The sequence below is a fragment of the Typopeltis vanoorti genome, chromosome 19 (genome assembly GCF_054136105.1).
Source record: "Typopeltis vanoorti isolate ZY-2024b chromosome 19, IOZ_Tvanoo_1.0, whole genome shotgun sequence".
Taxonomy (NCBI): domain Eukaryota; kingdom Metazoa; phylum Arthropoda; class Arachnida; order Uropygi; family Thelyphonidae; genus Typopeltis; species Typopeltis vanoorti.
In genome coordinates, this window is record NC_143567.1 from 93,277,987 (window position 1) to 93,296,021 (window position 18,035).

At 36.2% G+C, this 18,035-nt stretch overlaps 1 pseudogene across 1 annotated transcript in view; it reads left to right on the forward strand.

The window, feature by feature from the left end:
• Positions 1 to 213: 213 nt before the first annotated feature.
• The window catches only part of LOC150096356 (cytochrome P450 3A24 pseudogene), a 29,135-nt pseudogene continuing 11,313 nt past the window's right edge, over positions 214 to 18,035 (forward strand). The window contains exons 1-2 of the transcript XR_016549988.1: positions 214 to 319; positions 16,562 to 16,920. The product of XR_016549988.1 is annotated as a cytochrome P450 3A24 pseudogene (transcript). The remainder of the gene's footprint in view (positions 320 to 16,561; positions 16,921 to 18,035) is intronic.

Genomic DNA, 18,035 nt, shown 5'->3' on the forward strand with positions numbered 1-18,035 from the left:
AGCAGCTATCAGTTAAGGCAGCATAACTGAAATAATCGCTCTCTTTCTGGCCTAACAAAATTCACATCCTTATTATTCTCATACTGTTCAAATACACTCTCCAGCTGTTGTATCATGTGACTCATATTAACATTTTCACGAAGCATATACGTCTGCACCGGAAAGGCGTCATTATCATCCGGGATCCTTCATGGAGTACAAAGGGTGAGTAATAAGACTACCCAAGAGAAGAAACAGTATGACAAAATAGTTCTCATTTCTTTTAAAAATACAGCAAAGTCTTCAATAACAAAAACTGGCATCGAGAATTCCAGTGAAAGTAAGTAATATTCCAAATTTTTGCTCGGCTCAGAGAAGTTTTAAAATCACAAAAGTCTTCAGTGTCGCATCAAAAAATGTAAGTTTCTTAGTCATTAAGCACGTTTAGACAAAATGTCTCACCATCAGATAATGATTTGTTTGCTTTTGCTATTTCTGCGCTTACAACAAACAATGCCAAGGGTGAGCTTTTTTGTATTGATGTTGGTTTAGTAAAAATAGATTTCTGAGCACTAACCTTTCTCTTCAAATTACGTACAATTTTAGTACGGACTTGTCCAATATATTCTTGGTATTTAGCGGTATGGTGCTGTATGTAGGGGCGTTTGAGGTTATATTCCTTGTGCACAGACCGTACTTGCAAACACACAAGGCACTGTGGTTTGTTGTCGTTATTGTTTATAAACAGAAATTCATTTTCCCATTTCTCCTGAAATAACCTGTTTTCTTCACAGATCTTACGTTTTTTTACTCATAGTACGCCTTTGTGTACTATGAGTAAGAAACTAACTGACCAGGGGACACAAACTGCAACAATAACACTGTTAACTGTGAAACTGATCACTGTAACCAGAGCAGAGCAACAGCAGTCCCGCGGACCGCGGGACTGCTGTTGGCCACCTATGCTATAGATCATACAGTTCATAGATCTATGATCATAGATCGGGCTGCATGATCATAGATTACGGGCCCATAATCTATGATCATAGATCATGCAGCCCGTAACGTGATTTTGTGCGGCCCGCGGCAGGATAAAAACTATATTAAATTATATGTATTATCAATTTAGCTATTAGTTTCGACCGCAGATTTTCTGATTGGCATACTAGTTATATTCATTATTTCTGATGACGGAAACAACTTATAGTCTCAACACGGAATCCAAAATTGCTTTTAAAATATTACTCAATTTATAAAATCTACTGCTTCTCTGTGCGAGTTGCAGATTCCTATGTTCTCCAGAGTAACGCATCATTGAAAGTCACCTGCTCTGCTCTGGTTACAGTGACCAGTTTCAGAGACTCAGTTTCAAGTATTTTATATTGTTCTCCCAGTAGTAAAATTATTTAACAAATATAGTAATTCAATACATATAACTATGCCTTGAAAAAATGCAGAGTTTATTTTTATTTAAGTTCTGTCTAAAAGTGTGCGCCTGTGACGCTACCAATCATCATATATTGGCCCTCGTATAGAATGAAGTTGGCCACGCCTGCTATAGATGATCAACATTTTGTATGAGTGGGTTTATCATTAAAAAACACATGAACAGGTCACGTTATATGATAAGATGAGATAGCTTAAACTGCACAGTTTTGTGAAGTATCAAAAAGTACTTCGGAATATATAAAACTGGATGCCTACTTGGCACAGACATATTTCGCGTATTCTCATGTTAATAAAATTTTAAATCAATGCACCTCCGCTAAATAAAAAAAAAACAAAGCACTGTTAAAGTACCATAATTTTAAATTCGAATCCAGTTCTGCTTACTACTGCTTTCAGAAGCAACATCGCTTTTCTGGAATGTATTAGGATGATAATTATACTGCAGTGCATAAACATCATGTTATACATATATACTATAATTATTATCATGTAATACATAATATAAACTGTACATATGAACATCATATAATGAATTGATTTGCATATTCTGAAGTTAAAGGATGCAATTAAAGAATTAAGGATAGTAGTAGGGGTGACGGTAGTGACAAAATGCTTCCGGTGGGCGTGGCTTTTCCCTGAGGATATATGTGTCAATGGCTGCAGCTTCTAGTAGGGGTGACGGTAGTGACAAAATGCTTCCGGTGGGCGTGGCTTCATGAGTCATGAAATTCAGTGAGGGTATATGTGTGAATGGCTTCAGTTCTTGTGTTTTGGTTAGCGTATGGGATTATGGGTGATTTTTTTTGTTCGTGAATGGAATTGTGGGTGATTTTTTTTGTTCGCGTATGGAATTATGGGTGATGGTAGAGATAAGGATTCGTGTTGTGATTGGTGGGACAGTTTAAACCAAATGCTTCCGGTGTGCGTGGCTTCCTGAGTCAGGAATTTATCTGGGAGCATATGTGGTCAATGGTTTCAGTTCTTGTGTTTTGGTTTGTTTGTAAATAAATGTCGTAATTTGTAAATAAGTGACGTTGTTGTTTTGAATGGAAAGGATGATATTAGTGGATAAGAAATCGTGTCGTGATTGGTGGTCACTTCTGACCAGATCAAGATCAAGATAAGATAAGGAATCGTGACGCGAATGTTTGTTGTTATTGAGATTGGAATTTCGCTGGGGCCCTTGTCTGTCAGAAATATCACGTGGTGTGATGGGTGATATTTAGAGATAAGAATCGTGACGTTATGTCTTTGTGTGTTTTGGTTTGGCTATGGAATTGTGGGCTATGTTTTGAGATAAGATATCTTTGAATTTTCCCAGGGTGACACACATCCGTCATTGTCGTCTGTAGGAATTCTTAGAGTAAGTCGTGATGGCGGCAGTCTTTCGAGCTTTTCTGAATAATTAATTATATACTGATGTCACTCAAACACACATACTTTTTTTTTAATACCTCATCTGTATTTTCTTCTATATTCATATTCCAATCAATTTCATATTTTATTCATAATTCATCCGGATACTTTGATTTGTCTAAAAGTAAGATCTTAAAATTCAATAAATAAATAAATAAATAAACAAATCGTGTGTGTATTCACGGTTATTTCAAAAGTGTTCTTACTTAAACATACATAACACATCAATGACACTGTTTGTTCTTTTAAGTTTATATATTTATTTCACAGATATTATTTACATTGCAATATGCAAGAAATAGGAATTGAATTTACATATATCAACAATGCAAATGGTGTTTTTCTTGGCGTAACATTTCTTTGATAAGGCAAGTTTGGTTGCCTGATTTTGATACCACTTCCCAAATGATTATGGAAATTTCTCCGGTCATTAATATTAGCAGTACTGCTATAAAAGCAAGTAACTGCCACTTTTGCGATGTTTCTTGATTTTCACCTGCAAAGAAAAAAAAATCATTGATAGTAATGGAAAAGTTAGCAGATTACTATAATACTAATACAGTAGTTAGTTTTGGAAGTATCGAAGCTTTACAGAAACATACAAATTTGCCACATGAAACCGTGAAAAGTTGGTTAGCAACACAACCTACTTATGTGAGACATAAACCCATTAGAAGAAAGTTTAAACGCAATCAAATCAAAGTCCCGACACTTTTACACACTTTTCAATGTGATTTGGCAGATATGTCATCCAATGCAAAAGAGAATGGGGATGTGTGTTTCCTTCTTGTATGCATTGATTGTTTTTCCCGATTTGCGTGGGTTCGAACACTGAAGAAGAAATCAGCAGACGATGTTGTTAATGCTTTCGAGTCTATTTTTAAAGAGGAAGTGCCATGTTATATAAACACTGATCAAGGAAAAGAGTTTTGCAACAAGAAAGTTCGTGCATTGTTTAAAAACCATAATATTCATTTCTACACGACCAGGAGCGAAATGAAAGCACCCATTGCAGAAAGATTTATCAGAACATTGAAAACAAAGATCTACAAGTGGATGACGTATACTCAAAGTAAAAGTTATACAAATGTATTGCCTACCCTTGTACATAGTTATAACCTCACACCACACCGCACTATCGGTATGGCTCCTTCCTAAGTTAACCTTCACAACGAGGATCGTGTTTGGAAATATTTGTATGGAACCCAAGAGGAGACTACCAAACCAAAATTTCAAGTAGGTGATAGTGTGGTTTTAAGTGATGACACCCACTAATTTAGAAAAGGGTATTGGGGTAACTGGAGACGAGAATTGTTCACTATTGCTCAGGTTATTAATAGAAACCCTGTAGTATATAGAGTTCGCAGTCGGGACGGAGAGATAGTGGAGGGAACTTTCTATGAACCTCAACTGCAAAAGGCTAATATACCCAATGAACTTCCGGAAGACGTGTATCTAATCGAACAAGTACTTAAGCAGCGCAAACAGAAAGGAAAGCTTCAGTATTTTGTTAAGTGGCTCGGTTATCCCTCATCGTATAATTCTTGGGTTCGTAGCGAAGATGTTTTACTTTTTACTTAACCCTCCCCAGTAATGCCAGTATGAAAATGTTTCCTACAAACACGCAAACGAAATTTCAAGTGGAATTACTACACGAGATCAGACTTAAAGGTAAATGGGAAGTTGCTCTTGCCGAAATTCATCTTCCGGGAGAATTTAATAACATAGATTCCGGTTACGATGAGTTTCATATGATACATGCAATTGGTGGAGGAGTGAACAATACCGACAACATCACAGGAAATAAAGTTTTCGAAAAGTCTAAAGAAGGATTTTACAAAGTGTACAAGATTCCCCATGGCAGTTACAATTCACCCTCTCAACTTCTTCAAGCAATGTTTGATGTGAGTTCTGTGATTACTGGAAAAAAGAACCCAAACAACACTATTTCTCTGACAGTGCCGAAAGATTACAATCTTTTGTTTCCCAAGGAGGCCTCGGGTTTGGGGCTTCTACTGGGTTTTAATCAGATTGGTGTTAAACTGAAAGGTACAATCACAGGGAAATATCCAGTTGATATAAAGAGGGGTGTAGCCGCATATTTTGTTTATTCTGATTTAATACAAGAATAGATAGTTGGTGATACATGTGCACCATTGTTACGAGTTGTTCAGTGCAGCACTAAGTGCTCCTTCGTTTTTGCTCAACCTGATTATTATCCGTTACGAAAACAAACATTTCAGTCAATTAGCATTGAAATTCGTTCTGACAGCGGCGAATTGTACCACTTTCGTGGTGGCAAGACAATAGTTAAATTACAGTTCCGACAAGTGAAGGATGACTGATTATCTCAGATATTACACATTGCAGGCAGGTGGGGCACAAATGTTTACGGGCCCCCCAATACAACGTGGGTACGGATTAGGTGGCATTTTCAGAAGTGCCTTCTCCTTTCTAAGTCCACTTTTAAAACCTGCAGCTCAATTTGTCGGTCGTCAAGCCTTAAAAGCCGGTCAGCATATGATAGGAGATGTCTTGGAAGGGGTACCTGTACGTCGAGCCTTTATAAACAGAGCATCAGAAGCTGGGAAAACCATTACTGAAAAGGCTCAGAGTTGATTACTTCAGAGAGGTCAAGGAAGCAAGAAGAAAAAAACGAATACTAAAAAACGCAAGCGAGATGACATCTTTTGCTGAGGATATGATGTCAGAGTTAGATCTTTTTTCCCACCCTCGTGTCAACATGTGTGTGGAAAGAAGTTCTTATGTTACCTACCAACCAATATCCAGTACTGACAGTGGAGGTCCTGTGGAATTTTGCATACCAGGTACATCTGAAGAATACTTGGATTTGGGAAACTCATACCTACGTGTTCGTGTGCGCATCACCGACAATGATAATAAACCTATCGAAGATTCTTCAGTTGGTGTTGTGAATAATTTTTTCCATTCCCTGTTCAGTCAAATTGACGTTTTTCTCCAAGATAAACTAGTGAATGTGGCATCAGACACGTATCCTTATAGGGCTTATATTGAAAACCTACTAAATTAGGACAGAGATGCTAAAAACAGTCAACTCACAAATGAACTATTTGTTAAAGATGATGTGGCTAATGTTAGTGATATGTTTACCAAAAGTGAATGTGGGATGCGTAGACGACAAGCTCGAATTAACCAATCAAAAAGTGTCGAGATGCTTGGGCGAATACACGCTGACATCATGCATCAAGACAGGTACTTGATCAATAATGTTACTGTTCGTGTTCGTATGGTTCGCAGTTCTCCCGAATTTTGTTTACTGACTGCAAATGCTGATTCTAAGGCTAAAGTGCAAATTGAAGAGGCTACACTTTTTGTCCGCAAAGTCAAAATAAATTCAAAGATTCAACTGGCTCACCTGTCTGTGTTAGACAAGTCAAACATGATATACCCCATCAATCGTGTGCAAGTGTCTTATTTTTCAATTCCCAAGGGTATGTCAGATGCCACACGAGACAATCTGTATCTAGGTGAAATATCATCTAGATTAATTATTGGGCTGGTCGCTAGTGATGGATTTAATGGCACTTTCAACAGAAATCCATTTAATTTTCATCATTTCAATCTGAATTTTCTTGTAGTGACCGCTGACGGTATTCAGTATCCCTCACAACCTTTGACTCCGAACTTCAAAGAAAGGCATTACAGCAGATGTTACATGTCACTGTTCACATCACTAGGTAAATGGAACAGAGACTGTGGTAATGACATTTCTTATGAAGAATACGTAAAGGGAAACGTTCTCTATGGATTTGACTTATCGCCAGATCAAAATGCCGTTGCCCCCCATGTCACCCTGTTAAGAAGAGGAAGTGTGCGACTCGAAGTTAAATTTGCTCAACCTCTTCCTGAAAACATCACAGTGGTTCTTATGCAGAATTTGAGTGTACGTTATCCGTAACAAAGGATCGTTCTGTGTTACTGGACTATGAACACTGAACAATTAGTAAGCATACTAGAGTTAGAACCCACGACGAGAAAAGTGGGTTTAGGAGTTTGTGCTCTTGATGAATTGCCACAATATCCGATCAGAAAACAACAGTCGATGTTCGTCGTGAACACAGATCCGACCTGGTTGCCAGGACAACATTGGCAAGCTATCTATATTAAAGACAAACACGGGGATTTTTTCGATAGCTTCGGTCGTCCACCCGAAAACGATATTGTTAACTTTCTGAATATTAATACTAATAAATGGTATTATAATTCTGTAGCTGTACAAGCTAAGGAATCTGTCGCGTGTGGTTTGCATTGTGTGTATTTTTTAATATTGAGATGTCGTGGTCTTTCTATGCAAAATATTAGCAAATGTTATTCTAAGGATTTGTGGTTAAATGATATTGTAGTAACTAATGCTGTTACAGATCATTTACAGAAAATAAAAAAATAATTTAAAAAAAAAAAATTGTTTTTTTTCACTTACCATTTTTTCCAAACCAGTTTCTTATTCCCACGCAGCTTTCGGGGAGATAGAGAGATGAATTTGGTACTCCTTCTTCGAACTCTCTTGCGGGGAGGGATTGGAGTGGAAGCATTTTCTTCAGTGGGACTGGCTGACGTTGATGGTTGATGGGAATGGTTCTGGGTATTTGATTTGTTCAGTAAAGGTTCTGGACGTGGTATTCTATGTTCCTGTTGCTCTCCTTCTGTGAGAGCCAATTGGTTTTTCAACCCTAAATACTTTTGCAGAACATTTAAATATGCTTTTACTTTTTCATCTGCATGTTTATTTCTTATTTTTAAAATAGCATTCATTTCGTCATCAAGTGTATACAATTCACGCTCCTCTGGTGATTGCAGAAGCGTAAATTTTTTAAACATATTCATTTTCTAATAAATGAAGTCAATAAAGGAACGATGATACTGCCTAATAATGGGAACAGTGCTCCTCCGTGCTGTAAAACCAATTTTCTTCTGGTTATGAAGGGAAGCGATTTGTTACTTAGTGCTCTTATAATTTTTTTTTTCCTTCGTAGGCGTGACTTCTGATTATGTTTTAGTGGAATATTTCCACATAAAACATTTTTGCAGATTTAACAGAGTGTGGTGATTTGGCTGGAGGTGCAATGTTTTAAAGCATCATTTGCTTGTTTGGGAGAGGAATGAGATAAGTACTTGATGAGATATTCATAGCGTTTGAGTCTATCAGCCATTCAGGGATAAATACTGTATTGGGTTCTTCTCCTGGCAAAATCCGTGACCTCAAGCGTAAAATATCAGGTGTTTCCTGTCTAAAGTCTAAAACTAAATATGAGTGGGGTTCGCGTGTTGCATCTTTATAAATCTGAACTAACACATTCGTTTGTCCTGGAAATACTTGGGCAGCTAAATGAGAAAACTGCAAAGAGTCTCGGGGATTTTTAAAAGCAATAACATAATGACTATTGAGAGAAATTGTACGAAAATGTGTACCTTTACAGAATAAATTTTGTGTCAGTAGAATGACACTAAGGTTACGGTGATGTGAACCTTTTATGAATACATCAGCTATTTTCGTGCTGTCCTTAGCCTGGTGAACCAAATCATCGATTATGAGTAAATTTCTCACATTAGAATCAAATTCAGGTAACTTCAAACCATTCACGAATTCTATATTGGTAAATTTTTTAAGTTTATCTTGATTTTCACTGTAACAGTAAACGATTCGTTCCGGTGGTGGTTTGATTAGTTGATTACAATGTTCTATGAGAGACAACACGAATGTTGTTTTTCCTGACTGAGTAGCTCCCGAAATTATACATGTAAATGGATGTATGAACATATTGAAAATGATATAATAAGACTGCGATTGTTTTTATACAATCAGAGATCATGTAAAAACAATAGATACTTGTTTTAATATAAAAAAAAATCTCTTTGTCAACTTTTTTTTTTTTTTTTTTATCACAGTCACCATGTAATCATGCCAAGACGAATTTTCTTTTTTAATTCTAAGAAAAAAAAAAAAAAAAAAAAGCTATTGTGGAATAATAGTAACAATAACATTGATGTAAAAAATGTACAGAGAAGGGCGACACTGCAAATCATCGTGTTGGGAAACAACCATGGATTTTTACCTACCAGGTAGAATGTTGTTTAGTTTTCTGTCCCATAGATGGCAACTTTTGCTTATGGGGTATGTGAGTGTAAGGAATTATCCTTTAAAATACCCATAGGGAAAAGTGCATGTGTCTGTTGACACTATGCGCTTCGCAAAAGTGTATCCAAATCTTTTTGTTACGGAGGTTGTTTTGAGTTGACAGCTCCATTTGTCTCTGTGGACAGAAAATGGTACAGGAATTTGGATGTTTTGTGGCTCACCCCTTACTGCTGCAATCATAGATTCCAGATTAATCTCAGTGGCCGCGCGAGAATTTAAAGTAATGCCTTTGCATTTGGTCACAATCTTACCCCCCCGCGTTCTGTAGGAATAAGATTTGGGGCCTGTGGTAACAAACTCAACAATAAAGTCACCGTCGAGTTCGTCACCTAGCTCCCCATGGTAGTGACCAATGGACGGTGAGTAATCGCCCGGTTTTTCAATGAAAATGACAGAATCAGTATCTCTGTATAAAAGCCGTCTTTGTAAAGGTTCCATGACCTCGTATAACTTTATCCTACCGTAGGCAGCTACAAATGAGGAGATGACAGCATTCCCTTTCCTATTTTCAGGCTCAGTGCCTTCAATAGGTGAGTAGGCAACCATCATCTGCTCTTCTGAAACTAACCTTGCATCTTGGATAACTTTACTGTTATCTAAAAAAAGTTCTACGAGGTCTTCATAAGAGGAAATCACCTGGGTCTGAGTTCTTAACATTCTCATGCCAAGCCTTCCAAATAGAGAATTCAAACAAAGCTTAGCAAGTGAACGTTTACCAGGGTTTTTACTAATGTGCTCACTATTTAACATAACACCTTCCCTTAGCAAAAACTCGTCCAGATAAGCCTGTCGGTTTTGACTTTCAGGCCATCCAGATGCTTCCTGTTTCAGCTTCAGAAAGGTATCAATATAGTGAGCAAAGAAGTTTTCTTCCCTTTCAAATTTTTGAGAAAAATGCCACACCTCATAAAATTCAATAACTTTATAACCGCGAGAACGTGCTAAATCTAATTCTGGACTGCACCAATAACCTGTAAATGATCGATCCGTATGAGATCATAATGGGGCCATTTCGGAAGCACACTGTCCACACAGGGGGAAGATTAATTTTTCGTTAACTGTGATGGGCAAAACCGGTAAAAAGAGATCAGTAGGTGCTTCCACTTTTGCATGGCAAATACCAAAGTATACCCCAGGAGAATAGTCGAAATTATCGATAATAACTTTGGGATGTCCCATAGGAAATACCTGGTATTTCATTACCCATGGATAAAGGCTATTGAAGTCCAAATAGCGAATAACTTCCCCTTCTGACTGAATTTTGTGATACATTTTCTAGCAGTCGGTTCTGCCACCATGCAGAGCACTACGAGGTAATATGGGATCTGGAATATTAAGAGCAGCAATAAAGGTTTTCAAGGCTGTGTTTTCAGAAATTTCAGCATTAAACTGACATTCCCAAATTGAGATAACCTCGAATCCTTGGCTACGAAAGTAGTTTTCGCGATCCTTCGTTTGCTCAAAAAGGGAAATCATGGCAGTGTTTCTGTATGGTTGGAATGTATTTGGCTTGTAACAAAACTGACAACCGTGGAAGAAGCAACCGTAGAAATCATATAAAATGCTTCCACATTTCCCATCGACAAAATAAGGTCCGATGCGGACTCCCCCCCCCACAGAACGTGCATGTTGTATGGTGATGTTGTTCTTGCCATTTGAGCCAAGCCAAAGCCTTTCGACTTTGTACGTTTGCCCCTATGTAACCCCGAGCAGGAAGTATGGCCAATGTATTAGGTTTCAAAAAGTTTTGGAGAAATACTCTCAAACATACTCCTGCAATTGTAATGTCATGGAGAAAGGGATCAATCTGGGTGAGCTGTATGAAGAGAGTGCGAAAAGTATTGCAACTATCATGCAAAACACGCACGTCATCTTTCGTATAAGCTAAAAGTTCCGCTTTCAGACAGTATTCAGTGTCCAGCCGATTTTCGTACCAAGTCTCGAACTCTGTACGAGTTTCTTTATTCATAAATTCCGGCTGGAAATATGATTTTTCGGGGATGACTCCACGATAATCCAGAGAATTGGATGTGTGAAACTTATGAGGAAAGAAACCCTTACGAACTTCTGGGAGATCGAACATGGCTGGGAGTTTCCTAAGAGCAACACTAATGTAGGAAAAACTGTCAAGAAATATGATGTTTAAAGGGTCATAATAGACAGCAAGTATCTTCGATCCGTCAAACACTACACGGGGTTGGAAATTTTTTGAAAAAAGATATTCCAAAATAAAATACCCGTCAAAACCATGAAAATTGTGTGCAATTACACGAATATTTTCGTATTTTGGTTTGACAGTCCGAAGGATTTTACCATCTCGATCTCTTTTCATAATATTCTTCACAGAAAACAGCTCGTCTAGGAATTGACCCACACAGTTTTCACCCCAGAACTCGCGTTTAGTGACTACCGAAATCAGCTTTACATAATACTGGTACATGACAATGATTTTTAGCTATAGTTTCTGTGTCAAAAAAAACCATAGAAACTTGTTTATTTGAGACCTCCGATTTCTTCACAAAGCATTTCTGTTTTGGGTGAACTAATTTGCAGTGTGTGCAGAAATTTTCAGGTGGACAGACGTGGGTTTTATCTGTAGAGAAAGTAGCCAAACACTGTCCGCAACAATGGAGTTTTGAACAAATATTATTTTTTATGTGCAAATTCAGACATTCGTTGCCGTAGAAAAATCTATTGCACAACTTGCACAAAAGTAGGTCCCGCACACTATGACTGGCGTTTGTGCGGCAGCGGATGCATATATTTTTGCATCTATGCATTTGCAATTTGATAGAAGTGCTGTATGTCCGAAAGCAACTGGGGCAATAATATTTATTCCCAAACAGAGCAGGCACACTACGTACTAAATCATAATGAGAGTTGCGGTATAAAAGACAGATCTGTTTATTTGCATTTGGTCCCCGAAACACCACCGAAAAATCAGCATCTGCCGAAAAAATTACGATTTGGTATTCCGGAGTCAAATGCTTTTGAAAGAGATCTGCTTCTGGAATACCGCAAGAAATGAGCGGAATCCCAGCAATTTTGTGCAGAGTTAAAGCCCTCTTTGTAACTTTTTACAATCTAAACACACTTGTCTGTATGTTGCAACATCATCAGTGTGTGAAGAAACACCCAGAACAAGTGCTCGGGCCATGCAAAGATTGTCTTTGTTGTTAATTTCCACAATAGCTCTTTTGATTTTCACAAATTCATCCAGGCTAAGCAGCGTCCTTCTTTTAACATTGATTTTACTACCACCACCACTCCCATTGTTACTTATATTGATAAGAATGACGTCGATAATCAGATCATTTGCCAAAAGAAACTCACGTTTCCTTTGGGAGACAGCATAAAAAGCATCAACTATCCTATGGATAGTTAGTTCAGAAAGCAACATAAACGGTAAGTTTATGTTGCTTTCTAAACTGGATGCAGTAACACCCAACCGAACGTGAGAAAAAGTTCCAGAACCCGATAAACGCTGAATGATCTCATTAAGCATATCTCGAAAAATATCAAAAAAACACTCTGGTGAAAAGAGTTCCAGATCACGAAATCGAACTTGATACTCTAATTGTCGAGTTTGATACTTGATAGATTTACGTGATCGGAGCAGCGAAACAGTATAAAAGTCCCTGTAGAGTGAGGGTTCGATAGTTGTAGACGTAAAGAGTTTAGTTTCACATCCAGTAACTGAATGTGAATCATATAAATTTTGGGGAGGGTCGCGACTTCCTCCAGCCACACCAGCGATTGTTATATTAGAATTAATACCACGTCCTGTGATTTCCCCATTTTCTCCAGTCAAATCTACCTCTACAATGGTGGGTTGATGATTGGATATATTCCCATTACCATCAACAAACCGAATAACAGATGATCGCTATTAAAAATAAATAAAAATAAAAATTACTTTCTAGATTTCAGAAATATCGTTTAGAAATAAAAACTCAAGGTGATTTTAGCAATTTCAATACTACATAAGAGTTTCACTAACACACTTTTTACTAAACATCAACCCTCAAAAATTTTCCCCAAAAAATCCTAATAACCAAAAATAAATTAAATGTTACTCATCATAATTTATTAGCAATTTCGACACTATGCGATGGTTTCACTAACACAATATTACTAAATAACCACACTCAATATCTTTTCCCAATCAAAAAAAAAAAAAAAAAAATATATATATATATATATATATATATATATATATATATATATATATGACTTATGGGATTTTCACTTAACACAAAACAGATTGAATATCATGAACATGATTATTCGTTTTCCATTGCAAAAACCACCTTATAACTTTATAGACAAAATCGCTAATGTAGTCACTAAAATTCATATGACATTGCAATAAAATGACAAAATTAACTTACCTTTTCTCCAGGAAAACTCATTTTGAAACTATAATAATCTTCTGAATGCATACAACTGTTACAAATACTACTAGAAAGTAACTACTAGAAACTCAAATTGGAGCCAAAGAGCGACCCTTTAGTCTATTTATAAAAAAATTAGAACCAATGGAAAACCAAAAATTACATCATGTGACAATGAATAACTAGTTCTCATCGATCACACAAGGTCAAATTACGAACCTTTGCTACCCATCAGAAAGTTGACTAATACACATCCCTGAGAAAAATTTCACCTTTGAAGTAACCATTATCTATACGGGTAAGAAAAGAATGATGACCGACTGATCGGAAATGAGTCACTCAGTTATCTACAAACAAGGTTAATGAAAATAAACAGTGTGGGAAAATAATTCACAAATAAATTCTACTTACAGAAATAGGTTAAGAGCACAAGGAATCGAAGGTAAAATTAATAGTTATATTGGTAATTTCCCAATGGAAACCAAGAGTTCGAAACAAAACACACGATTTCTCACCTACGTATAACAAAAGGCGACCGGATAAGATAAGAGTTAATGAGAAATATACAGTGTTGGAAAATAAGTTCTCATATACTTTATATATTTATTAATTCTGCTCAGTTATTCTGTTAGAATATGACCTGTAAAAGTAAAATACAGAAAATAACCAATCAATTTGAAAAAAAAAAAATAAAATAAAAATTTCACTTGTCTGAATTCCATACTCTAACAGCAATCGGAATTCGAAAGCGGAAATAACACTTACCCTAAACAAAACAGCACATAGACCTTCCAACCAAGGATGGGCACCCGTGGGAAAGATTAATACAGAGAACCAACGGATGCTAAAGTAAATTAAGTAGTCCACTAGCTTTTCTGGTTATTTACAGAAATATCTATCAACTCCTATGTTTTGTGTGTTTTGTGGTGTGAATATATATTAGGCACAGCAACCTATAATGAAAACTCTTTTCAGATTGGTGTTTGTGTTCTGGGAATATATGTTAATCAACAATTTGGAATATTCAGTAAACCTAGATAGTACCACGATGCTCCCATTCTGGAAAGAAATGTAAGTTTTTTTTTTTTTCAAAGAAATGTTACGCCAAGAAAAACACCATTTGCATTGGTGATATATGTAAATTCAATTCCTATTTCTTGCATATTGCAATGTAAATAATATCTGTGAAATAAATATGTAAACTTAAAAGAACAAACAGTGTCATTGATGTGTTATGTATGTTTAAGTAAGAACACTTTTGAAATAACCGTGAATACACACACGATTTGTTTGTTTATTTATTTATTTATTTATTGAATTTTAAGATCTTACTTTTAGACAAATCAAAGTATCCGGATGAATTATGAATAAAATATGAAATTGATTAGAATATGAATATAGAAGAAAATACAGATGAGGTATGGAAAAAAAGTATGTGTGTTTGAGTGACATCAGTATATAATTAATTATTCAGAAAAGCTCGAAAGACTGCCGCCATCACGACTTACTCTAAGAATTCCAACAGACGACAATGACGGATGTGTGTCACCCTGGGAAAATTCAAAGATATCTTATCTCAAAACATAGCCCACAATTCCATAGCCAAACCAAAACACACAAAGACATAATGTCACGATTCTTATCTCTAAATATCACCCATCACACCACGTGATATTTCTGACAGACAAGGGCCCCAGCGAAATTCCAATCTCAATAACAACAAACATTTGCGTCACGATTCCTTATCTTATCTTGATCTTGATCTGGTCAGAAGTGACCACCAATCACGACACGATTTCTTATCCACTAATATCATCCTTTCCATTCAAAACAACAATGTCACTTATTTACAAATGACGACATTTATTTACAAACAAACCAAAACACAAGAACTGAAACCATTGACCACATATGCTCCCAGGGAAATTCCTGACTCAGGAAGCCACGCACACCGGAAGCATTTGGTTTAAACTGTCCCACCAATCACAACACAAATCCTTATCTCTACCATCACCCATAATTCCATACGCGAACAAAAAAAATCACCCACAATTCCATTCACGAACAAAAAAAATCACCCATAATCCCATATGCTAACCAAAACACAAGAACTGAAGCCATTCACACACATATACCCTCACTGAATTTCATGACTCATGAAGCCACGCCCACCAGAAGCATTTTGTCACTACCGTCACCCCTACTAGGAGCTGAAGCCATTGACACATATACCCTCAGGGAAAAGCCACGCCCACCGGATGCATTTTGTCACTACCGTCACCCCTACTAGGAGCTGAAGCCATTGACACATATACCCTCAGGGAAAAGCCACGCCCACCAGAAGCATTTTGTCACTACCGTAACCCCTACTACTAAGGATTATTGTTAAACATGTAATTATTACAGATTTTTGTGGTGTAAAAAACCAGAATGGTTGGTAGGGACTTAATATAGAAACGTAAGTGGACAAAATTGCAGGAAATTAAAGATGAAAACTTTTCGTTAGATACAGTATTTTTATTAAAATTTCTATCCCTGTATCAAAGGCATCTTCAAGAAGATGCCTTTGATACAGGGGTGAGAAAATGTTATAAAAATATCTTTATCTAATGCAAGGCTATCCATTCTTTAATATTCTACAAATATTGATAAGATTCGTGTGCTTTATTAAAAAGCCTTGGCGTTGTATACTTTCAACGAACGCAAGTTTAAACCTGAATTTAATAAGACGTGGTGCAATACAGAACCTTTTGGATCTCCTAGTTAGTTGATTGCCCATGGTGTTATATTAGTTTGTCTTAGCCGAGGATTTCAGCTTATTTTATTTCCAAAGCCGGAATTGGCAGGAAGTAAAGGATACGTAAGCATATAAAAAGCATTAAATTCTGAAATAATCATGAAATTATTAGATAATTTTTAATCAGGTAAAATATCACGATTTACGACGTACTGATATTATATTTCCAAAAGAAAAAAAAAGCCAGTCTGCAAATGATTTTATATAGCATGAATATTGCTATATCAGGCTATGACATAACTATTGCTATCTCAGAAAGACCAAAGGTTCGAGGCCTATTAAAAAGCATATCTAACCCTAAGCAAATTCTTGTAAAAATTGTTGCAATATACTTTTCTTTATTTTCAGATATCCCAGCAATGTTATCAGAGCAGTTTAGAAAGGCTGATAAGTTTGAAGTTGAGAGGGATCAACTGATTTCTCCTATCTCTATTACACGAATATCACTACAGCTATCATGAGTACTACATGTTTGGTGAATTTTAGTCATTTATACTCTTGTTAATCTCGTGATTTTTTCACCATGTTAAGAAGATAAGCCTGCGCCCTTTGCAGAGTTTGAAGGAATTTACTTGAAAACCGTGTTCCTTTCTTTATAACAGAAAGTCAACTTTTAGTATGTCAAAAGAAGTGCTGGTGATGGACAAGACAAAAAAAAAAAGTAGCACAGCGTTTCCGTGTAAAAATCATACAGATTGCTGCTTCAGGTTAGTTCTTATTTCAGTTTCAGTATTAGAAGAAAAATATTATTAATAATAATGAATGCATATTATTATTATTAATTTTTTTTATTTATTTATTTTTGAGCATTCCAATTTGAATTCTTCAAATTTCTTTCATGGACAAAAAAATAATGGAGAATATAAAAGACGATTACTTAAAAACTAGTTTTATTCAAGAATTCTGAGATAAACAAAACAGACAAATCACAATAAAGTAAAAACATACGAAAACTTTGTTAAATACAATAATATTACAATGACAGAAGTCTTACAAATTATGAGCGCCATTAATAGTGTTAATATACTGACTACACACACACACACACACACACTCGAATGTAAGAGACTTCTGAACTGCGCCAAGAAGTTAATTCCTTAAAACTTTAGTATGAACTTGACATCAGCAACAATATTAAAATTTTATCACAGGAGTTTTTGCTGAAACTTCACCTACGTAAATGAAAAAGACACAATTTAAATGCAATGCTAAATGGAAGCGTATGCAGTAAACTGACATTTACACTGTGAATCGGCTATTTCAAAAAACAAAAAAAAAGGACAACACTTGCCAAGGGTAAATATTGTTCCAAACGGGCCATAAGTTTGTCTTGCAAGCAGGGCCACAAGAGATAATCTCATTAAGCCTGCAAACTGAAAAAGTCAAACGCCAAGAGCCTGAATGTATCCCAAGATTCTTTATTTAGCAATACTTTTCCCTCTTCACTGTTGTAAATCACAAGAGAAAAGAACAGGGAGAGAGAGAGAGAGAGAGAGAGAGAGAGAGAGAGAGAGAGAGAGAGAGAGAGAGAGAGAGAGAGAAAGAAGCAACATGGATCTGTCTTTTTCCTTCCCTCTTGCAGCTATCCTAGTATCTTATTTTATGGACTGAGGACTTCATGAGGTTTAAAGACTCTTTGACGTTTATTCGATGGAGAATTTGATAAATATTTGATGGTTTGAAAATCTGAACATTTATTTTAAGAGAATGATATAATTTATTTATGATTAGCAGTGTTGCAGTCGTAAATTTTTTAATAGAGAATTTAAAGCCAATGAGAACTGCTTTAGAAAAGAATTTTCCTAGTTATAAATTATCGGTA